The 25,653-nt window shown below is 38.6% G+C and overlaps 1 protein-coding gene across 4 annotated transcripts in view; it reads left to right on the forward strand.

The window, feature by feature from the left end:
• The window catches only part of LOC129517739 (sorting nexin-12), a 167,654-nt gene that overhangs the window by 94,775 nt on the left and 47,226 nt on the right, over positions 1 to 25,653 (forward strand). The window lies entirely within an intron of this gene.

The following is a 25,653-nucleotide window of genomic DNA, read 5'->3' on the forward strand; positions in this document are numbered from 1 at the left end:
GAGATAAGATTAGCCATCTGTAGAAGTGGATTACAAGTATGTTGCTAACACAAACATAGGAAACAATCAGATTAATCAAGGTACAACTTTAGAAGTGGGAGATAATGAAAGAAAGCATTTCTGTAAACATTTTTGTAGGCTTTCAAGATTACTGCAGTATTTCTGCGTGTCTTTTATTTTTTTCATAACAAAGTATGTAGAGGGGCACCTGGGTGGCTCAGTTGTTAAGCATCTGCCTTTTGCTCAGGTCATAATCTCAGGGTCCTGGGATGGAATCCCATATCAGGCTCTGTGCTCAACAGGGAGTCTGCTTCTCCTTCTCCCTCTCCCCCAGTTTGTGCTCTCTCTTTCGCTCTCTCTTTCTCTCAAATAAACAAATAAAATATTTTTTAAAAACAAAGTATGTAGAAATATTTTCTTGTGTATTTGTATACCCTCTTGTCATGAGATGTACATAGCCTAATTTATCATTTTAACTATTTTTCAGTGTACAGTTCAGTGACATTAATTATATCCATATTGTGGTACTACTATTACCACTATCGCTCTCCAGAACTTTTTCATCATCCCAAACTGACATTCTATACTCATTAAACAGTAATGAGTTTCCCCATTCATCCTCAGCCCCTGGAAACCACTCTTCTACTTTTTGTCTCTATGAATTTGACAACTCTAGGTATCTCATATAAGTGGAATCATACAATTTGTCCTCATGTCTTCACATCTCATCCATGTTGTAGCATATATCAGGATTTACTTACTTTTAAAGCTGCATAAGATTCCATTGTATATATATATATATATGCCATATTTTGTTTATCTATTCATCTATTGATGGACATTGGAGTTGTTTCTACCTTTTGGCTATTGTGAAGACTGCTGCTATGAACCTAGGTATATAAATATCTGTCAAGTTCCTGTTTTCAGTTCTTTTGAGTATATACCTGGAAGTGGAACTGCTGGATCATATGATAACTCTTTGTTTAATTTTTTGTGGAACTGCCATAATGTACTGTTTTATATTTCTACTAGCAATGCATGAGTGTTCCAATTTCTCTACATCCTCAGTAACTGGTTATTATCTTATGTCTTTTTTTCCAAACAATAGCCATCCTAATATCCTAATGGGTATGAAGTGATCTCATTGTGATTCTGATTTGCATTTCCCTAATGATTAGTGATATTCAGCCTGTTTTCACATGCTGGTTGGCCATTTGTGTGTCTCCTTGGAGAAATGGCTGTTTAGTGCCTTTTTAAAAATTTGGTTGTTTTTATTGTTGATCCTCTTCACTTTTTTTTTTTTTTTGATCCTCTTCACTTTTGAAGGTAAATTTGCTAGATACAGAATTCTTAGTTGGTGATTTTTTGTTCTTGCAACACTTGAAATGTTTCAATCTGTTTATTACTTTTGTTTTTGCCATTTAGTATGTCTCATAATCTCTTGTTGGAAACTAGACATGATGTACTGGGTAAAAGGAACTCAGGTAAATTGGCATTTGGTGTGAAAATTTATTTTTATCTGTCTAGGAGTTAAGCCGGGTTTACTGTTTACTGTAGCTGAGTCAGAGGTGAAATTCCCACTGGTGCCCTTGTTTTTGTCACCCCTGTTGTCTTTGGATTTCCCTAGAGAATTCTTTCTAAATAAGGTCTGAGATATACAGATCTTTCTGTTGTAATCTTGTTATTATACAAGGAACCCTATTAATGTAGAGGTATGGTGTCAGAGGAGGATTCTATATTCCTGTAGTTAGGTCTCAGACTTTTAGTGAACCTGTGTTCCTAAGCTGTGACCTCTACAAGTACTTTTCATTCTACCACATCCCCCTGCTTAGGTAAGACAGGAAAGCCAGAAGAGGCTGGAACTGGGTATTTTCATTCCTCCAGACTGCTAGGCTCTAGTAAAGCCCGAGGTGGTTAGGCTCTGGTACGTAAATTACCTTTAGTGCAGACTTTTAAAAAAAATTATTTATTTATTCATGAGAGACACAGAAAGAGAGGCAGAGACACAGGCAGAGAGAGAAGCAGGCTCCATGCAGGGTGCCCGAAGTGGGACTCGATCCTGGGACTCCAGGACCACGCCCTGGACTGAAGGCAGGCGCTAAACCACTGAGCCATCCAGGGATCCCCAAGGCTTTTTTTTTTTTTTTTTTTAAGGAGAACAGAATATTCTGGGCATATTTCAAAGTGATTCCCTTCCACCACCATAAAAAGTTTGAGGTAACTTTCTCCAGTCTTCACACTGAGAACTTAGTGGGGCTCAAGTACGTGACACTCATGAAAGTGTTGGGGCCTCCCTAAGATTGGGCCCTCCCTCTGGATTTTTTTTAACTCTTATGCTTATCCACACAGACTTTGCAGCAATTGGCTAATTATAGTTTAAGCTTCCTATTCTAATACTAGCTCCAGTGGTGGGCTTCTATTCTCAAAAGCTCTGATTCTCTGTATTCACCTACTATTTTGTAGGTGAGAATACTGTGTATTCTCTCTACTTTTGGAGACAGTCATTTGCCCTGTGACCTCAATTCTCTGATGCACCTAAGAATAGTTGTTAGTTTTCAGTTTGTTCAGTATTTTTTTTTGTTGTGTATGAAAATAGGAGTGATAACCTTCTGAGTTCTTTATGTGTTGGATCTGATATTTTTCAAAAATAAATTTGTTCATGTTTTCTCCTTGTGTTCATCATTTTTTACTGCAGAGAAGATTAGGATGGCATCTAAGGTTCTTTCCAATACTAAGATTTTTACGTGATAAAAGATTTCAATCAGTAGTTAGTCTTACAGGGTTATACTTTTGCTAAACACATTCCTATATCTCAACTGGTTAGATCTACTGCACTTTTGTTTTCCAAACTGTGTTGTAATGAAGCTTAAATCTCATTTATAGTTAGTTATTTCTAGTGCTTTCCTGAAGCTCTTATAGGTCTGAATTTTTCTTTTTATGGTTGCAAAATATATATACCATAAAATGTACTGTTTTAAATGTTTTAAAATGTGCAACTCAGTGGTATTAAGTATATTCATGATGTTGTGCAACCATCATCTCTATCTAACCTTGTCATCACCCCAAATGAAAACCTTGTACCCATCAGGCAGTCACTCCCCATTTCCCCCTGCCCTCAGTCCTTGGTACACTCAGGTATATGATGTGATGTGTAGATATATGTATATATGATATTTTATGCATTGTGAGATGATTAACATGATGTCTTTAAGGCTCGTCCACACTGTGGCATGTATCAGTACTTCATTACTTTTTATGGCTAAATATTCTGTCATATAGATATTCCATTAGTTGTTTATCCATTCACTCGTTGATGGGTATTTGGGTTGTTTCCACAATTTGGCTATTGTAAATAATGCTACTATAATCATATATGCTTAAGGTTTTGTTTGAACAAATGTTTGTAATTCTCTTGAGATATACCTAGGTGTGGAATTGTTTGGTCATGTAGTAATTCTATGTTTAACTTCTTGAGGAATTGCCAAACTATTTTCCACTGTTTCCCACAGCAGCTGTACCATTTTACATTTCCACCAGCAATAAATGGGGGTTCCAATTTCTTCATATCCTCACTGACACTTGTTATTATCTCTTGTTGTAAGCATAACCATCCTTGTAGTTTTGATTTGCATTTCCCTAATGATTAATGATGGTTAACATCTTTTCACATGCCTGTTGACCATGTATATATCTTCTCTGAAGAAATGCCTATTGAAATCTTTGCCCTTTTAAAAGTTGGGTTATCTTTTTAATGTTAAGTAGTAGGAGTTATTTATATATTCGAGGGAGAGAGAGAGAGAGAGAGAGATGCACACAGCCATATATCAGATACATGACTTGCAAATTTTTTCTTCCATTCTGAGGGTTGTGTTTTCAATCTCTAGATATCTTTTCTTTAATAACAATTTTAGAGGTGCCTAGGTGGCTCAGTCAGCTGAGCATCTGCCTTTGGCTCAGGTCACGATCCCAGGGATCAAGTCCCACATTGGAATCCTTGCTCAGCAAGGAATCTGCTTCTCCCTCTCCTTCTGCCTGCCACTTCCCTTGCTTGTGCTCTCTCTTTCCCAATATCTGTCAAATAAATAAAATCTTAAAAAATAAAGTAACAATTTTATTGGTACATAATTCAGATACTATACTAACTTACCCATTTAAGGTATAGAATTAATTGGTTTTTAGTATATTCACAGAGTTGTACAACTATTACCACAATTGATTTTCAGATATTTTTATCACTCCAAAAATAAACCCCATACCCATTTGCAATTGTTCCCCACTGTCCTTTTCTTTTTCTTTTTTTTAAATTTTTATTTATTTATGATAGTCACACACAGAGAGAGACAGAGAGAGGCAGAGACATAGGCAGAGGGAGAAGCAGGCTCCATGCACTGGGATCCCGACATGGGATTCGATCCCGGGTCTCCGCGCCCTGGGCCAAAGGCAGGCGCTAAACCGCTGCACCACCCAGGGATCCCCCCACTGTCTTTTCTTCAAAGAAGATTTTACTTGATATATTTGTTGTTGACCTTAAGAGCTTCTGAGCTGTGTAGTCAGCCTGAGAGCTTATGGTAAAGTTTCCTACTGTGTAATATAGAGAAAATAGCTTTCCTGGTATAAATGGGATTACAGTGTTTGGAAATTAGCTTGAATTCTGTGGCCAATAGATCAGAAATACCAATGTATTAATTTTTCTTTTTTTAATGTATTAATTTTCCTTAAGTGTATTTAGCATTTTTTAAAGTTATCTCTACCCTCAACATGGGGCTTGAGCTTGTGACCCCAAAATCAAGAGTCACATGCTCTAAATTGGAAATTATCCCCTGAAATATTACTCTATAAAAACAATAGTCACCTTGAAATTATTTCTTAAGAGACCCATACCCTGATTAATGCCATCAGAGACCAAATACTTACATCTAGAGTCACTTTCAGAAGGCCCATTCATTTCAAGTGGATTGTTTTATAAAGGGATTATACAAATTGACTTTTCTTAAAAAAGATTTTATTTATTTATTCATGAGAGACGCAGAGAGAGAGGCAGAGACATAGGCAAAGGGAGAAGCAGGCTCCCTGCAGGGAGCTTGATGTGGGACTCGATCCCAGAACCCTCAGGTCATGGGATCATGACCTGAGATGAAAGCAGATGCTCAACCACTGAGCGACCCAGGCACCCCAAATAATGGCATCTTTAATCGAGTCCCACATCAGGCTCCCTGCATGGAGCCTGCTTCTCCCTCTGCCTGTGTCTCTGCCTCTCTCTCTCTCTGTCTCTATGAATAAATAAATAAAATCTTTTTTAAAAAAAAGGCTCGGTCTAAAGCAGCCTGCTGACTCCTTTCTGATATCTGTCTAATCTACGATGTGGGTAACTCCAACTTTAGGAACAGTGAATACTAAGTTTAGAAATAAGGAGTTTCCTACCTCATTTCCTTTCAGTACTTTCTTGAATGGATTTCAGATTGAAAGAAGCATGAGAAGTCAATTTGTGGGAAGCCTGAGTTGCCCAGCAGTTGAGTGCCTGCCCTTGGACCAGGGCGTGATCCTGGAGTCCTGGGATCAAGTCCCACATTGGGATTTTGTTTATTATTAAATAATACAAAACAAAATATTTTTGTTTATTTATTCATGAGAGACAGAGAGAGAGGCAGAGGGAGAAGCATGCTCCATGCAGGGAGCCTGACACAGGACTTGATCCTGGGTCTCCAAGATCATGCCCCGGGCCCAAGGCGGCGCTAAACTGCTGAGCCACCCGGGCTGCCCAAATAAAATCTTTAAAAAAATGCCATTATTGTTGTGCCATTTCTAAGACCTAGGTCTGATCTGTTGTTTTATAGGTCCAGTAACCTAGTTTTGCTAGGTCGTCCATAGATGATCAGATTCAGAACTAGCTTGAATTCTGTGGCCAATAGATCAGAAATACCAATGTATTAATTTTTCTTTTTTTAATGTATTAATTTTCCTTAAGTGTATTTAGCATTTTTTAAAGTTATCTCTACCCTCAACATGGGGCTTGAGCTCGTGACCCCAAGATCAAGAGTCACATGCTCTAAATGTATTTGGCATTTTTATCTTTCCTTTTTTAATAGCTTTTTTTCTATTAAAAGTAGCATATTTGAAGAAAAAAGTGAGTTGAGAAACAAAATGTAAAATATGATTAAAAGTACAAAATAGGAACGCCTGGGTGGCTCAGTGGTTAAGCATCTGCCTTTGGCTCAGGGTGTGATCCCAGGGTCCTGGGATCAAGTCCTGCATCAGGCTTCCTGCAGGGAGCCTGCTTCTCCCTCTGCCTGTGTCTCTGCCTCTCTGTGTCTCTCATGAATAAATAAATGAAATCTTAAAAAAAAAGTACAAAATAGCAATTCCACACCTGGGTATATACCCAAACAAATTGATAACAGGAACCTGAACAGATATTTGTATACTCACAGACTTGAACAGATATTTGTACACTCATATTCATAGCAACGTTATCCACAGTAGCCAGAAGGTGGAAGCAGCCCAAGTATCCATCAGTGAATGAATGGATAAAGAAAATGTAGTTCATACATACACTGACTATTGTTCAGCCTTAAAATGAAGGAAATTCTGGGGTGCCTGGGTGGCTCAGTCAGTTAAGCATCCAACCCTTGATTTTGGCTCAGGTCATGGTCTCAGGGTCATGAGATTGAGCCTGACATTGGGCTCTGCACTCAGCATGGAGTCTACTTGAGATTCTCTCCCTCTCCCTCTGCCCTCCCCAGCACATGCTCTCCCTCTCTCTTTCTTTTCTCTCTCTCTCTCTCTCAATAAATAAAATCTTTAGAAAAAAGTTTTTTTTTTTAAAATAAGGAAATTCTGACACCTACCACAACATGGATGAACTTGGAGGACTTACTGGGTGAGATAAGCTAATCATATTAGGACAAATATTGCATGATTCCACTTATATGAAGTACCTAGAGTAGTCAAATGAATACAAACAGAAAGTAGAATGTGATTGCCAGAGACTAGGGGAGAGGGAATGGGAAGTTAATTATTTAATGGGTATAGTTTCAGTTGAGTAAGGTGAAAAAAGTTCTGGAAATGGACGGTGGTGATGGTTGTACAGCAGCATGGATGTATTTAATGCCACTGAATTGTACACTTAAAAACAGTTAAAATGGTAAACTTTATATTATGTGTATATATTATGTGTATTTTACTACAGAAAAAAAGCATCCCTCATATAGACATGATTAAGTTCTAGTATCATATCACTGAAATAAATAGCAGCAATTTAGAAACAAAACAAAGACACGTTGTGCCTAACTCCACTAAAGGGATATATAAGTCACATGGTCCACTGTACATGTGTTTAGTAATATTACCTACATCTTAGAATTGTGTGAATTACATTAAATCATCCATATAAAATATATAATTTAATCTTTGGAGCATAAGCAATATTCAGTAAATGTGAGATATTAGGACTTATATCTACTAACCAGGTTCTCCCTTTCATGGCTGGCACAGGAGATACACCGATGTAGTCTTTTCCTGTTCAATTTTTTGCCTAGATGGCATATAGACCACTTCCCTTCTATTAATACTTAGTTTTTCCCAGGTAAATTACAATATACTTCACTACGTTATAGCATCCTTCAGTTGCATCATATTAACTCATTCTAAATCTAGTATAAATTAATATAAAAATATTAAGTTCCCAGTAGCCAAATGGTCAAAAGACATTTTTATAAATGTATTATCTATTCATTTCTCTAATAGGGAATTCAGGGAAATGTTCTACAATATCTTCCTTTAGAGTAGACCCCTTACCCCCCTACCTTCTTTATGAAGTCCTCCTTTAAAGTAGACCCCTTACCACCCTACCTTCTTTTTTTAAAGATTTTATTTATTTTTTCATGAGTAACACAGAGAGGAGAGAGAGAGGCAGAGACACAGGCAGAGGGAGAAGCAGGCTCCATGCAGGGAGCCCAACGTGGGACTCAATCCCGGGTCTCCAGGATCACGCCCTGGGCTGAAGGTGGCGCTAAACGCTGAGCCACCAGGACTGCCCACCACCCTACCTTCTTTACAAAGCCTTATTGCTCTGAGATTTGTATTCCTATAATACTGTATACATATTTCTACTATAACATGTACTCTATTTTATTATGGTGTATAGCCTGTGAGCTTCTTAAAGATAAGGACTAAATTTTAATTCATTTTTTTATCCCAGACCTTTAGCATGGTTTCAGGTTCATAGTAAGAGGTCCCTGTTCACTTAATGACTAATGACTTCAGTTTTGAACGTATTGAGATTGAGGCACACAGTATCTTGCAACTAGTTATAAACTTGGTTCTGAAACTCAGAGAAGTTGAGGGTAGAAGTAAATATTCAAGAGTTGTTCATGTAAGTGAGAATGTGACTACAACAATGGATAGGTTTGCTACAGGAGGGAAAGAATAAGAAGAAATTCAGAATCATAGATTTGGATGCTAAGAATAAGGTTCTACCCTTAGGCCCATGTTCTTAAAATATGGACCCTCTCCATTAGTTGGTATACTTATTTAAAATACAGAATACCAGATCTACTTAATCAATTTCTTGGGTTAGAAATCTAGGATTCTGCATTATAATAAGCTTCTCTGTTATGCTCATTAAAGCTTCCCATGATTTTATGTACATTAATATTTGAAAGAACCTGCTTTAGAGAGTGAATATAGACAGAATCATCTGGAGGACTCCATTTTCCTTATTTTCTATAATAAACATCTATGGTTGTTTTTTTTTTTTTAGATTTTATTTTAAGTAATTTCTACACCCAACATAGGGCTCAAACCTACAAACTTGAGATCAAGAGTCTCAGGTTCTACTGACTGTGCCAGCCAGGCTCCCCTGAAACGTGTATCATTTTAAATGGAAAATGTCTTTTAAAATATTGGATACTGGGATCCCTGGGTGGCGCAGCGGTTTGGCGCCTGCCTTTGGCCCAGGGCGCGATCCTGGAGACCCGGGATCGAATCCCACGTCGGGCTCCCGGTGCATGGAGCCTGCTTCTCCCTCTGCCTGTGTCTCTGCCTCTCTCTCTCTCTGTGTGTGACTATCATAAATAAATAAAAAATAAATAAATAAAATTAATAAATATTGGATACTGATGTTTAGTGAACTCTAAGGATCACAGTTCTTATTACACTATATACCTTCACATTTGCCTTTTTTATAGTGAGGCACATTCCCCTTCTCCCTACTCCCATATCTGCCTAATCTTGTCTGGCTTTCAGAATCAAGTGGCTAAAGGAAGAAAAGCTTAGTAAAGAGACTTAGTTTTTGTTTTTTTAAATCTGCTTCTTCTTTGTTGGTACCATTTCCCATCCCTCAAACAGTAACTTAAAAAGCAATCACTAACTTCCAATGTAAACCCCTTTATGTTAAGTTTCTTGGAAGGTCGGTGCCATATTGTCTATTCATGGATTGTGGGGACTGTAGCCATGGGTTTCTCAAGACAAGAAACCCCTGGAGAGCTGGAAACATTCAACCTTTTTGCACTTTTTCCTTCATCAAGGTGCTCTAGCCAAAGATCACTCAAGAGACTACTATTACCATAAGGATTGTATTTAGTGTAAAGAGAAAAATACACATATAGAGGGGTAGCTCCAAGTGTGTCACTTGAGGGACCTGCAGCCTTTTCCCAATTCTCTCTGCCTGTCCAGTCAGCATTCCTACGGGAAATGGGTCTATCATCAGGACCAGCCTTAAGCCACAGTTTAAATGCTTTCTATGTAAGATTTGCATGGTGAAAAGGCACTTGGGTGGTTCAGTAGATTAAACTTCTGACTTCGGCTCAGGTCATGATCTTGGGGTACTGGGATTGAGCCCCACATGCTCCCAGCTCAGCAGGAGGTCTGCTTAGCCCTCTCCCTCTGCTCCTCCCCCTGCCTGTGCCCTCTCTCTCTCTCAATTAAATGAATAAAAACTTTTGGGGTACCTGGGTGGCTCAGTTGAGCATCTTCCTTTGGCTCAGGTCATGATCCTGGGGTACTGGGATCGAGTCCTGCATCAGGCTTCCTGCAGAGAGCCCGCTTCTGCCTCTGCCTATGTCTCTGCCTCTCTCTGTGTGTCTCTCATGAATAAATAAATAAATAAAATCTTTTAAAAAATAAAATAAAAACTTAAAAAAAGATTTTTATGGTGATAGTCAATCTAGCTCGCTTTCTCTCCTCTAACCTGTATCTTTGTTCCCTACTACTATTAACAATCTTTTACAACTACTGTGCTTTATCTAGAAGGAAATACCAATCTAAAGAGTTCCAAACTTCATCACAGAAATGAAACTTCAGCAGAGCAATGTCCATTCTGTTACCTCAAATCCAAGGCACTACCCAGAGGTAGGCAGAGGCCATAATTCTTGAGTTTATTCCCTCTAGATAGTCATTAACCAGACAGACAGGGAAGATGGGCAAGAAGGCTGGGTCCACAGAGACTGAAGTGGGTGGGCACAACAGTTAACTTAGTGCCAGTTGAAGGCAGTGTGGCCTCACCTTAAACCCTCCTGATCTGTTCTGTTCCTAGCCTTGAAACCTTCATGACTCTGGCCCTTGCATTCTTTTCCAGGTGAGCAGAGCTATGTCTAAAAGAAGACAGGAAGGCTGTAGTAACACGCAAAGCAGATATGCCTTTAGGGAACACTCTCCTTGGCTCTAGATTCCAGACTTCAATCTTTTCCATTCAACTTACATTTTATGAGTACTTATGTATGCCAGGTATTTTGTGAGGCTTTGAGATAAGAAGTTGAGTAAGATTTAGGCCCTGTCCAGGAAGGGTTAATAATTTGGTGGGGAGCACAGAAATATGAACAAATAATTACCAAGTACAAGTTGGTACTTGGTACAATAAGTACCAAGTATAGGATACAAGTACTAGAATAGAGCTGTCTAGGAGCGCTGTTAGAAAAAAAAAATCCCTTAAGCCAGAGTCTGATTTTTTAGGTCAGATCCAGTCTAATTCTGGTCAGTTTCCTGACCCAGTCTGGAGAAAAATGCTCGGGCAGAGTTGAAAAGCTCTTAAAGCAAAAGCTATGGAGCTGGGATGGGGATGGGAGGGCTTGCCCACCCACCTCCAGAAGCAGTGAAGGGATGGTGAACTCAAGGGTCTCAGCAGATGCCTTCTGCAGGTTGCTGCAATGTTGCTCCCTGAGGCCCTCAGGAGTCTCCTTCAGTTTCCTCTTCTGGCATGAGTGCTGTTGGAAGATAAACTCAAGAATATTAAAAAAATTTGGAAGTTTGAGCAAAAATCCTTTTGAATTGGGCAGCAACAAACTGGAGGTGGTTGAGGCCTGTAGCTTAAAGCCTTGGCTGTTTGTAATTGATTGTCCTTAACGTTTGGATTTGGTAACCTTGAGACATTTACAGGCTTAGATTTTGGTTTGGCATTAGAGCTGCATCAGTCTAATGGCCTCCTTATTTAATTAATTTAGCAACATATATAAAGATTTATAAATGTATCTGTATTACACTAAACATGAGCACATACTGATGTCCAATTTTTATCCTTTACCATATGGATCATTTTAGCCTCTTCCCTTTGCTTCTCTGTACCCTCCCACTCCCAACAGTGAGAAACCTAGCTCCCACAATCCATTGTCTGGTTATTTAATTGTTCAATTCCAGTATACATGTATAATGGTTTCAGAATTGCTAACGTGTAGCTTCATGGGCAACAACAGTATTAGCCAGAAGGGAGTGATTATGTATAGCCCCTTCTGCCTATAATTTTCCAGACATTATTCATTTACAGAAGTTACTTAAGTTTGTACCTCTGCCCCTACCTACTTCTGTAAGATTATTTCATACATTTGTAATATAGTTAGATTCTTTTTTCATATTGTACATTCTGACCTTGTATTCCTTGATCTTCTAAATGACATTTTGTTTTAACTGCATACATTAAGTTTTACTCTTTGTACTGTAAAGTTCTATACATTTTGAAAAATGTGTGAAGTATCTACCATTACAGTATCATGGAAAATAGTTGTACTGCACTAAAATATTTTAGTGCATGCTTCACCTAGTCAACCCCTTCCCCTTCCTCAAATTCCTGGAAACCATTGATATTTTTACTGTCACTATAGTTTTGCCTCTTCTAGAATGTCACATAAATGGAATTATACAGAATGTAGTCTTTTCAGACTGACTTCTTACACATAGAAATCTATGTTTAATAGAGAGGAAGACAAGCCATGAGAGACTTCTAACTCTGGGAAATAAACAAAGGGTTGCAGAAGGGAGGTGGGTGGGAGGATAGGGTAACTGGGTGATGGGCATTAAGGAGGGCATACGATGAGATGACTACTGGGTGTTATATGTTATACATATATGTTGGCAAATTGAATTTAAATTTAAAAAAAGAATTAATAAAGAAATATATTTTGGGCAGCCCGGTGGCTTGGCGGTTTAGCACCGCCTTCGGCCCAGGGTGTGATCCTGGAGATCTGGGATCAAGTTCCACATCAGGCTCCCTGCATGGATCCTGCTTCTCCTTCTGCCTGTGTCTCCGCCTCTCTGTGTGTGTGTGTCTCTCATGAATAAATAAATAAAATCTTTTAAAAAAAGAAATATATCTTTAAGATTCATGCATGTTGGGGCACCTGGGTGGCTCAGTTGTTGAGCATCTGCCTTTGGCTTGGGTCATGATCCTGAGGTCCTGGGATCGGGTCCGCATCAGGCTCCCCACAGGGAGCCTGGTTCTCCCTCTGTTATGTCTCTGTCTCTCTGTGTCTCTCATGAATAAGTAAATAAATAAATCTTTTTTTTAAAATTCAAAAAAAGATTCATGCATGACTTTGCATGGCTTAATAGCTCATTTTCTTTTATGGGAAGCATTCCATTGTTTGGATATATCACAGTTGGTTTATCCATTCACTTAACTGAAAAACATCTTGGGGCACCTGGCAGGCTCAGGCAGGAGACTGTGTGACTCTTGATCTTGGGGTTGTGGGTTCGACTCCCACACTGGGTGTAGAGATTACTAAAAAATAAATAAATAAACTTTTAAAAATCTTGGTTGCTTCTAGGGTTTCAGTAATTATGAATAAAGCTGCTATAAACATTCATGTGCAAAAAAAATTCTTCCTCACAGAAGAAATATTTGAGCTGAATATTAAAAGAAAAGGAGTTTACTAGGTAGAATGAGTGAGAACTGCATGAGGAAGGGCAGAGAAGAATGAAAGAACATGGCATGTTTGGGGGCCATCAAAAAGTTCTTTCTCTCTCTTTTTTAAAGCAATTTCTAACACCCAATATGGGGTCTAACTTATGACCCTGAGATCAAGAGTCCAATGCTCTACCAACTGAGCCAGCCAGGTGCCCCAGAAAATTCTTTTTTTTTAATTTATTTTTATTTATTTATGATAGTCACACACAGAGAGAGAGAGGCAGAGACATAGGCAGAGGGAGAAGCAGGCTCCATGCACCGGGAGCCCGACGTGGAATTCGATCCCGGGTCTCCAGGATCGCGCCCTGGGCCAAAGGCAGGCGCCAAACCTCTGCGCCACCCAGGGATCCCCAGAAAATTCTTTTTAGTTGGAATTGTACATTTAGTTGGAATTTGTACATGATTACAAATTTGGAAAGGAAGAAGGGGACCAGATCATAAAAACTCATGGCGTTGGGCTTTATTCTTGTAGACCAATGTTTCCAATTTTACCAAATCATATTCTACCTTAACCTTATTTCTTAAATTTAGGTAATAATATCTTAGACATTTTGAGTTTAATATATTTTCTTACAAAAATTTTAAAAAGTATGCATATTAAAATAAAAATACACTTATTTGTGTACCAACAGTGGTACACTGTAACTGTTTAGAAAGATAATTCTGAGAGCACTGTGTAAAAGAGACTGGGTAGAGGAGTAAAACAGGGTCATTTTAAAAGCTATTGAAGTACTGAGAGGTGATAAAGTCCTGAACTAAAAAAAGCCTTATTGGCAGAGGTGGTAAAGAGGGGAAGGGATTTAAAAAGACATTTAGGAACTAGGATAGATAGGATTTATGATTAATTAAAGGAAGATAGGGATATTTATGAACTAAAATCTGGATCTGGTGACTAAGTGGAAGAGTGGAAGATTACAGAAAAGGATGGATCTAGAATTACTTTTAGGTCTCATGTCTTAGGAGCGAACAGTGATACCAATTCACTAGAGAACAGAACAAAAGTAAATTTGAGGGAAAGTATTTCTCTCAAAAAAATTTTTTAATTGCAATTTTCTTTTAAATTATAAATATAGCATGTTCTCACTATAACAAGTGAAATAATCTCTAAATACAAGCGGGTGGGGTGCCTGAGTGGCTCAGTCGGTTAAGGGTCTGGCTTCGGCTCAGGTCATCATCCCGGGGTCCTGGCATGGAGCCCCACATTCCTCCCTGCTCAGTGTGGAGTCTGCTTGTCCCTCTCCCTCTGTCCTTCCCCACCCTGCTTGTGCTCTTGCTTGCTCTCTCTCTCTTTCAAATAAATAAAATCTTTAAAACAATACAAGAAGGTAAATAAAATTAATAATTTCTGCCTTTTTATATCACCCTCCCCCCTTGTAACATTGTTTCTTGTTCTCTTTTTGTGTGTGTGTGTTTTTTTTTGTGGTTACTTGAACATTTTTTAGGATTCAATCTTTATTTATAGTATTTTTGAGCACACTGCTTTATGTAGTTTTCTTAGTTGTTGATCTAGGTATTACAGTGTAAATATGTAATTTATTACTGTCTACTGGTATTGGTGTTTTACCACTTCAAGTGACGTATAGATGCCTTACTTCCATTAGATTCCTTTACTGTCCCCACTTTTAAAAAATATAATTGTATATATTCTTCTATATATTCTTCTATATATATTGAGCTATCACATCAGATTGTGTTATAATTTTTACTCTATCAAATATGATTTGAGAAACTTATGGAGCCTGTGTGGCTCAGTCAGTTAGGGGTCTGCCTTCAGCTCAGGTCATGATCCTACAGTCCTGGGATCAAGCCCCACATTGGGGCTCGGTGGGGAGTCTGCTTCTCCCTCTCCCTCTGCCTGCTGCTCCCCCTGCTAGTGCTCTTTCTCTGTCTCTCTCTGTCAAATAAATAAAATAAAATTTTAAAAAAGAAACTCATGAAGAGGATAGTATACCCCTATCTTGCTCATTCTGATGTTCCTGACTTTCTAAAGTTCCAGGCCTTCTTCTTTTATCATTTCCTTTCTGTTTAGAGAACTTTCTTTAGTCATTCTTTAAGGGCAGATTTGCTAGCAACAAATTCTCACAATTTTCCTTTATCTGAAGGATAGTTTTACTCAACATAAAATTTGTTGTTGATAAGTTCTTTTTTTCTACTACTTTGTTTTTTAGAACAGTTTTAGATTTACAGAAAAGTTGAGAAGATAGTACAGAGAGTTTCCATATACCCCACACCCAGTTTCCCCTATTGTTAACATCTTACGTTAGTATGGTACAGTTGTTATGATTAGTAAAGCAATATTAAGGGGGATCCCTGGTGGCTCAATGGTTTAGCACCTGCCTTCAGCCCAGGGCGTGATCCTGGAGTCCCGGGATCAGGTCCCACATCAGGGCCCGTGCATGGAGTCTGCTTCTGCCTCTGCCTGTGTCTCTGCTTCTCTCTCTGTCTGTGTCTCTCATGAATAAATAAATTAAAAATCTTAAAAAAACAATATTGATACCTAATTAAAGTCCATACTTTACTCAGATTTCCTTAGTTTTTACTTACTTAGTTTTACTAATCCCCTTTATCTGGTCCAGGACCATCTAGGATACCACATTATATTTAGTTATCACATGTCCTTAGGCTCCTCTTGGCTATGACAGTTTCTCTGACTTTTCTTACTTTCGATGACCTTGATAGTTTTGTGGAGAACTGGTCTGCTATTTTGTAGGATATCTCTCTGTTGGAATTTGATGTATGATTAAACTAGGATTATGGGTTTTGAGGAAGAAGACCACAGAGGTAAAGCACCATTTTCATAGAGTACGTAATGTCACAATGACTTACCTTTTTTTTTTAAAGTAACCTCTACACCCAACATGGGCATGAACTCACAATCTCAAGATCAAGAGTCACATGCTCTACCAACTGAGCCAGCCAGATGTCCCTGTGACTTACCCCTTTTAATGTTCACCTTGAACACTTGTCTGAGGTAGTATTTCTCAGGTTTCTTCACAAGAAAGTTATTCTTTTATCCCCCTTTCCATATTGTACTCTTGGAAGTTACTGTATACACCCAAGCTTAAGGAATAGAGTCATGCTCCACCTCCTTGAGAACAAAGTATCTATATAAGTTACTTGGAATTTTGCATGGGAGATTTGTCTCTTTACCCTGATGTATGTACATTTGTTTTTTATATATACTTATCTATCCATCTAATCAGCCAATCATTAATTTATATCAGTGTAGACTCATGAATATTTATTTTATACTGTGGTTTATAACCTAATACCATGTTGCTGTGTTGCTCAAATTGTTCTAGCTTTGGCTATTGGGAGTTCTTTTTTTTTAAGATTTTTAATTTATTTATTCATGAGAGACACACAGAGAGGCAGAGACACAGGCAGAGGGAGAAGTAGGCTCCATGTAGGAAGCCTGACATGTGATCCATCCTGGGACCCCAGGATCATGCCCTGAGCCAAAGGCAGATGCTCAACCGCTAAGCCACCCAGGCGTCCAGGGAGTTCTTTTATTTGACTCTTTGTTCCTTTGACATGCTCCATTTGTTGTGGGTTTTTTTTTTCTTTTGATCCCTTCCTTACTTTCTGGCACTACAAGATGTTCCAGCCTCACATTGTATGTTTTCTGTCCTAATCTGACACTTTTCTGCACTTGAAAATTTTTGTGCAACTTTCTTCTGGCCTGTATAGTTTCAGATGAGAAATCTGCTATCATTCAAATTGATGTTTCCTATAAGTAATGCATCTTTTCTCTTTGACTTACTTCAGAATTTTTTTCTTTGTTTTCAGAAGTTTAATTATGATATGTTTTAGCATAAATCTCTCTGTAACCCAATCTTTCTAATTACTGTATACTATTCCAAATGTGGAGAGATATCACAATTAAAAATATATGCTACATAAATAGGGCTATATTGATTACCAGTATAAAACTATATATATAAAAATATTTATTGCAGCATTATTGTTAGTGGCAAAAAAGTTGGGAATGGTCTGTAGGGCCAAAGGGAATGTGTTATTAATTGAGGGGAGCTCCTTAGTGCTGTGGGTTAAGCTAATCATATTCCTCAATTTATAGCACATTATCATCATTGCTCATGCAAGATTCCTCCCTTTTTTATTTGTATGTTCTCTTTTAGCCCTAAGCCCTCTCTACCCCACAAGCAACCATTCCTTAATGTGTTATTTTGTTTGTATTCTTATAAAATGAAATTTGTTTTTATGTGTGTGTTATTTTAATTTACATAAATCATATTGCGTTAGGCATCCCAATTTTGTTGTTGTTGCTATTCAGCACTCTGTTCTAAAAGCGCCACTCCTGTTGCCATGTGTATATGTCTAAGGAATTACTTCTAACTGCTGCATAGTACTCCAAGGTATATAACTACCACATTTGCCCTATCCACTTTTCTAGTGATGGGCAAGCAGATTGCTTCCAACTTCCTATTAACACAAACAATGTTTGTGCTCACATCCTTGTACATGTACTCTATGGACCTGTATTTCAATTTCTTGATACATAAGGGACATGTATGTTTTTTATATTTTTATTTAATTTGATTTTTTAATAAGCTCTGTGCCCAATGTGGGTCTTGAACTCATGACCTTGAGATCAAAAGTCACATGTTCTGGGCAGCCCCGGTGGTGCAGCGGTTTAGCACCACCTGCAGCCCAGGGCGTGATCCTGGAGACCCTGGATTGAGTCCCACGTCAGGTTCTCTGCATGGAGCCTGCTTCTCCCTCTGCCTGTGTCTCTGCTACTCTCTCTCTCTGAATGAATAAATAAATAAAATCTTAAAAAAAAAAGAAAACTATAATTAAAAAAAAAGTCACATGTTCTGCCAACTGGGCCAGCCAGGCACCCCTGTATTTTATTTTTTTAATAGTTAATGCCAGATTACTTTCCCAAAAGGTTATAGCAAGTCATACTTGTACCAGCAGCCTGTTTTCCTTAATCTTCACCGACATTGAATGTAATTATTCTAATTAATTAATGAGATTAATAAGATTAATTAATCTCATTAATTAATCTGTGCCAGTCTTTGTGAGAATTATTGCATGTATTGCTTTAATTTGCATCTTCCTGTTTTCTAGGTAAGGTTGGATGTCTTTTCATGTTTTTGGCAATCTGAATTTCTTCTGTAAATTGTTTGGAATTGAATTCTGAACTTGTTGCATTTGTAGTATCTAGGAGCATCTAGATGACCTATCTAGTAGGCAACTCAAAATATGAGTCTGTTGGGGGATCCCTGGGTGGCGCAGCGGTTTGGCGCCTGCCTTTGGCCCAGGGCGCGATCCTGGAGACCCGGGATCGAATACCCCGTCGGGCTCCCAGTGCATGGAGCCTGCTTCTCCCTCTGCCTGTGTCTCTGCCTCTCTCTCTCTCTCTCTCTCTCTCTCTCTCTGTGTGTGTGTGTGTGACTATCATAAATAAAAATTAAAAAAAAAATGAGTCTGTTGTTCCAAAGAGAATTGGAGTAGGGATTTAGTAAATTGGCAATTGACAGTTTACAGGTGAGAGCCAAAATCATCTAAATGTGATGTAAAAGATAGGCTCACCCTTCGAAACGGTGTAAAGTGAGAAAAGAGCTGAATAGAACCTCTGCAAATCCAACATTCAAACAGCAGATAGAAGAGGAGTCAGGAAGAATGTGAGAAGAAAAGTTACAGAGAAAGAGAAGCAACAGAGTGATGCCCTAGAAGCTGAAGGAGGAGAGATTTTTCAAAGAGGAGGATGTGATCAGCAGGATCAAAGGCTATAGGGAGGTCTTGTGAAGTTAGGACTGAAAAGTACCCATTAGATTTGGCAATTAGGGCATTAATTGTCACCTGGAGGAGTACAATTTCACTAATATGGTGGGGGCAGAAACCAGAATGCAGGGGGCCTGAGAAGAGACTAGGAAGTGAGGAAGTGTAGGTATAGTGAAGCATAGATGATCCTTTAAAGGAGTTTGAGACTAAAAGGAAGAAGAAAGGGCAGCAGTTAAAGGGACTTTAAGGTTTGGGGAGGGCTACATTTGTTTTAAGAAAGAAGAGACTTGATCATTTATACAGGTTGAGAGAAGAGGGTAGAGAGACCAGAGGGAGAGATTAAAAAAAAAAGTCTAAACTGGAACTTCTGATTTCCCTTTGAAACTTGTTCCTCCCCAAGACTTTCCAATCTTAGTCAATGGCATTACTATCAATTAGTTGCTCAATCCCCAAACCTAGATATGACCCTCGAGTCCTCCCTTTCTGTCATCTCATTTTATGAGTGAGTGAGAACTCTTGGGAGAGTATGTACATTTTCTTTCTTTTTTAAAAAAGATTTTATTTTGGAGTAATCTCTGCACCCAGCATGGGGTTTGAACTCACAACCACAAGATCAAGAGTCACATGCTCTACCAATGGAGCCAGCCAGGTGCCCTCAGAGAGGACCTAAATTTTCTGATACTCTAACAGCCTCACCTTGCTTACTGAAGTCCTGCCAGAGTAGGATGCAGGAGCCTGCAAGTCAAGGTCAGAAAGAGGGTGGGCTTGGCTTTTATTTCCTGACCATGTTCAAGGATAATACTCAATTTTGAGAACAGAGTAGATGCCAGTTTTAACTAGCTAACAGAACTTCTTTTGATTGTTTTTTTTTCTTTTGATTGTTAAAAACAATACATTGACTTCAGTGCTATATTTAGAATTAATGATTAGAAGCATTATCAAAATGGCACAAATTGGCAATATAGCTCCTCTTCATAATAGATATTAATTCTACTCTTCCTTCCAGTTCTCTGGTAAAGGAAGAGAGGATTAGTACCCTTGTCTGATAATAATGAAAGGGAAGGATATGGGTGGGGGCTGAGTATGAAGGAAATTAGCCTTTGTGGGGGATCCCTGGATGGCGCAGCGGTTTGGCGCCTGCCTTTGGCCCAGGGCTCGATCCTGGAGACCCGGGATCGAATCCCACGTCGGGCTCCCGGTGCATGGAGCCTGCTTCTCTCTCTGCCTGTGTCTCTGCCTCTCTCTCTCTCTCTGTGACTATCATAAATAAATAAAAATTAAAAAATAAATAAAAATAAAAAACTTTCTTTAAAAAAAAAAGAAATTAGCCTTTGTTTGAAAATCTAGGGACACCTGGATGGCTCAGTGTTTGAGCATCTGCCTTGGGCTCAGGTTGTGATCCCAGAGTCCTGGGATCAAGTCCTAGATCGGGCTCCTTGCAGGGAGCCTGCTTCTCCCTCTGCCTATGTCTCTGCCTCTCTCTGTGTGTCTTTCAGGAATAAATAAAAATCTTAAAAGAAAAAGAAAATCTACTATGTGTCATTAAACTCACTAGACTTAAATCTTTACTAGCAAGAACTGTGTCTGTACCCTCAACCTCTGTCACACACTGTAGGTGTTCAATAAATATTTAAATCTAAACCATTAAATCACCTCATTTAATCCCTGCAGTAATTTAGGAGGTGAATAAGTTATATCATGCGGATTAGGATATCAAAGCTTGCAGAATTTAATAGCTTGCTCAAGTTCAGATTTACAGGAATGTACATGCATAAAAGTCTCTAGCAGGCAGTGCAAATGTTTCATTCTAGAGGAGGGTCAGTGGTCTAGGGTAAGGAGTGAGACTGTGGCAAAGAGGGTGGTTCTTTCTCTTCCCTGATCTGCTTTAGAGCAGGCTTTTTTAAGGCTTGGAACAAGATATATAATTCTTTGTTGTGAGGGTGCTGTCCTCTGCTTTCTAAGATTTTCATCAGTATCTCTGGCTTCTGCCCACTAGGTGTCAGTAGCACACGCTTCCCACCTACTGCATTGTGGCAACCAAAAGTCTTCAGACAATGCCAGGGGTTAAGACCACCCCTAGTTGAGAACCAGTGCTTTAGAGGCTCACAGAAGGGGGCCGGTGCTGCCCAGGGGCCTCTTTGCGCCTCTTTATACTCAAAGAGCGACTCTTACCCAGTCTTTTCTCCCTACAAAGTCAGTAGTAGGGAACTTGTTAAGAGCAATAACTGACAATTCTAAATCTTAGCACTTTTCCTGTGCCTTTTGTACTACTCCTGCCTTTCGGTTATAGATTTTTGTTTCTCCCTTCCCTGTATCCCCCACTTCCTCCCCTACCCCAGCCCTTACTGCCTGTAAGGCTAAAGTTGTGTTTTGTATGAGAACAGCACCCCATGGGCACTAGCATAGCAGCCCCTCAGAGCGTGCTTGAATATTCTGGTGTAATCCAGGCCCTTTCTGCTACCAAATTTTTCTCTAAGCCCCGAGGCTGTTTGGCTCTCTCCCCTATAGTCTCTCCTTTGTCATACGGAGATGCCAGTCATATTTGTGGGATTCCATCCATTGTTAAAAAAAAAAAAAGTGGTAGAGTTAGGTCTATCTGAATCCGAGGCCCATCCTCTTTCCTTTACCCCAGTGTTTTTCAAACTTTAGCATGGATCAGAATCACTTGGAGGTCAGGTTGCCAGATTTAGGAGAAAACAAAACAAAACAAAAAAACCAAAACGACAAAATGCCCAGTTGAATATAAGCATGACCCAAATATTGCAAATGTTTATACAAAAAAACTATTCGTTGTTTATCAGAAATTCAAATTTAACTGGACCATCTAGTATTTTATCTAGCAACCTTGCCTAGAGGGCTAATTAAAACACAGATTGTTGGGCCCCACCCCCAGAGATTCTGATTCCATAGCTCTGGATGGGGCCTAAGAATTTGCAGATACTGGTCTAGGGACTACACATTGGGGGATCCCTGGCAAATAGGTTGCAGGGTACAAGGTAAGAGTGTTGCTTCTGTGAAGCCTTTCACCATTCCACCAGAGCAGGAAAGAAGAAACACGGCTAAAACTTAAAGCAGGGCTCTGCTTTTTTTTCTAAGTCCTCAAACCACCTGATCAGAATCTATGTGGAAGGGTATATGGATTTGTGTTAACAATAGCCTGCTACCCATTCAAAACTATGGATTTCAAGCAACAATATAAAAACAGTCTAAAACTCAGTTTAGGAAGCTGTTCTTGGGACTCCTGGGTGGCTCAGCGGTTGAGCATCTATCTGCCTTTGGCTCAGGGCATGATCTGGGAGTCCTGGGATCGAATCCCACATCAGGCTCCCTGCGTGGAGCCTGCTTCTCCCTCTGCCTCTGTCTCTGCCTCTCTGTGTGTGTCTCTTATAAATAAATAAATAAATAAATAAATAAATAAATAAATAAATAAATAAAATTTTAAAAAAAGAAAGCTGTTCTTACTATTTATCAAAGCCGTGCACGTGTTAGTCATTGCTTAATTTTGATTAAGTCAATGAGAATGACTCATTTTATAAACTGATTCCTCAGGGGATCCCTGGGTGGCTCAGCGGTTGAGAATCTGCCTTCAGCCCAGGCGTGATCATATAGTCGCAGGATACAGTCCCACATTGGGCCCCCTGCGTGGAGCCTGCTTCTCCCTCCGCCTGTGTCTCTGTGTTTCTCATGAATGAATAAACAAAATCTTTAAAAGAAAATAAACTGATTCCTCAGAACTATGCTGTTACCACAGTTCTTTTAAATGCTTTTCTTTAATTGCCGTTTTTGCTAATTACAAAAGCAATACATGCTCATTAAATTTTAAACGACCTAAAAAGTTGCAACTTTGAAAGAAAAATTTTCTATAACCCTGGTCCCAAGGGATAAACCCTGTTAATTCTTTGCTTTACTTTTATAAAGGCACTTTGCATAGTGCTAATATGTATAGTTTTATTTTTTTAACAAAATGGATTCATTATGAATGCATGGATTTGAACATTTGATATTTCAGACTCATCTTACACACTTTTTGTCCCAGAACTACATTCAACCACTTCTTTTTTTTTTTGATTTTTATTTATTTATGATAGTCACACAGAGAGAGAGAGAGAGGCAGAGACACAGGCAGAGGGAGAAGCAGGCTCCATGCACCGGGAGGCCGACGTGGGATTCGATCCCGGGTCTCCAGGATCGCGCCCTGGGCCAAAGGCAGGTGCCAAACCGCTGCGCCACCCAGGGATCCCTCAACCACTTCTTTTAAAAAAAAACACCCTGGTTTCTTTTTAGTGAGAAATGGTATTTCAAGAGCACATTCTGGATGCTAGCAGTGCTCAAAGCTACAGGGCTGGTCATTGTTTCTAAGCATTTTAAGAAAAATGCCTCCTGAGTTTACCATGATGCTTTAATTCAAATTCAGGCCTACAGGGTTTTCCTTAATTTTTATCTTATATCTGAATCTCCTTTCTTTTAAAAAAGAAAGGAAGATCTTGGTTCCCAAAGAAATAGGGGATAATAGAAATAGAATATCACAGAATTACTCATTTGCTTTATCCCACTTACATTCGCAGCTGTCTCAGAATAGCAATATTAATACTACTACCACCAATACGGTTGCAAAAACTACTTAAAAATTTTTTTTGTGTATCCCCTCTCTATTTTCCTGCCTTTGCAGAAATTACATACTATAGTATTAACTAGAACTTTCACTGAATCTTAGTTCTGTGTGTGTGTGTTATATTTATTTAGAGTTCACTACCAGTACTTAATGTCAATGTTTTTCTAGTTATTTTGGTTTTCTGAGGTTTATTCTCTATTATATTCCTCAGGAAGTGTTCATGAGAGCAGTCTTTTCTGGGTGATTGCATGTTGATAATAGTTTATATGTTCTATTTTAGTAAGTCAGTGTGTTAGTTTGCTAGGGCTGTCATAACAAAATATCACAGACTGGGTGAATTAAACAACAGGAATTCATTTTCTCAGTTCTTGAGGCTACAAGTCCAAAACCAAAATGTTGGCCGGTTCGATTAGTTCTGAGGCCTGTCTCCTTGGCTTGCAGATGATCACCTTCACAGACTTTATTGTGTGCCTGCACATCCTTGGTATTTCTGTGTGCCCAAGTTTCCTCTTATATGAACACCAATCAGATTGGATTATAAACTACCTTAATGGCCTCATTTTAACTTCATCACCTTTTAAAGGTCCTGTCTCCGATTATGGTCACATTCTGAGTTACTGGGAGTTAGGGCTTCGACATATGAATTTTTAGTGGACACAGTTCAACCCATATCAGTCAGTTTAGCTGGATATAAAATCTTTGGCTCACATATTTTTTTGTGTACATACCTTTATTTTCTTCTGGGATAAGCCATTGTTGTCAATGTACCTGATGACTGGCTGATTTTCTTTCCCTTGTTTTCTTTGCCTGCATATGTAAAATTTTTTTCTTTAAAGTCTGCTAATTTTATGATTTGGGGTCAATTTTCTCAGTTACACAATCCTAAATGTTGTGTCAAGTCTTTATTAAGGGTTATTTCAAGAAAACTTTTTTTTAACAGATTGTATTATTTTTAAGTAATCTCTACATCCAATGAGGGGCTCAAATCTACAACCTGAAGGTCAAGAGTCTCATTCTCCACCAACTGAGTCAGCCAGGCACCTCAAGAAAACTTTCTTATATTTGCTATTATTCATTCTGTTCTCTTGCTTTGATTTTCTTCTATGTATGTTGGATTTTCTTTAACTATCTTCTAAATTTATAGCTTTTCCTCAAATCCTTTTTATGTCTTTTTTTTCTGGTTTAAAAAAAGTTTCTTCTTTTCATTTTCTGATTCTCTTAGGGCATTGTGTGTTGAGTTTATTTGCTCTTATACTCCTAGTTTAGAATTTAATTCTGATATATTCCTATATTTCCAATTCTTTCCTTAGTTCTAATATCTAACTTTTGAGTTTTTCTAATTCTGATTTATGTTGTTCTTTTATATCTTGCATCTTTTTCTTAATGTCTATTTAGTTGTTTTAAAATAGTAGCTTTCATGTTTTGTAGTGTAATATTTCTGCTATGTTTTCATTGTCAAAGGGTGTTATTATCCTTACTCTTTTTTTACTATAAATGTGACCTTTATCTTTTTCTGTTGCTAATTTTTATATGTAAAAGTCTTTAATTTTAGGAGGCTGAATTTGAAGTAGATTCTTTACCTTCATGGCTTTTGAGCTCCCTCTTCTGTTGCTTTTGTGTAATATTTTAAAAAATTATAACCTGGTGCTGCTCACCTCCCCTACTTTCATCTGGGCCTTTCTTGCTATATTGTGTAGTTTGGGTTCTATTGCCAGCAGTTTCTCCTCAGTGTGGAGCTTTGTCCTGGAATGGAACTTCTGCTGATTAGTTTTGAGTGTTCAGGGGTCTCAGATTGCTCTAGGCCCAGATTATTCTACCCTCTTTAGGTTTTACCACTGCCCTAATATTGAAATATGCAAAAACTTCTCCCACTTTCACTGTTGTCCTCAAATTGGCCTTCTAAACTCTCCAAAAGTAACTTTGGCTATTTGGTGATTCTCTGGCATGTCAGATGCCCCACTGCTTTCTTCTGCTTCCTTTTGTACAATTGCTGATTCCATACATGTTTGTAGCTGTTGGTAATTTGTGCCCCTCTTTCATATTTTAGGGGTCACGAGGTTATCTTGTTACCTAGTTTTGTTGCAGATATTCTCCATAGGTTTTTGAAATTGCTATCATA

This window comes from Nyctereutes procyonoides, unplaced genomic scaffold (assembly GCF_905146905.1).
Source record: "Nyctereutes procyonoides isolate TBG_1078 unplaced genomic scaffold, NYPRO_anot_genome, whole genome shotgun sequence".
In the NCBI taxonomy this organism is placed as follows: Eukaryota; Metazoa; Chordata; class Mammalia; order Carnivora; family Canidae; genus Nyctereutes; species Nyctereutes procyonoides.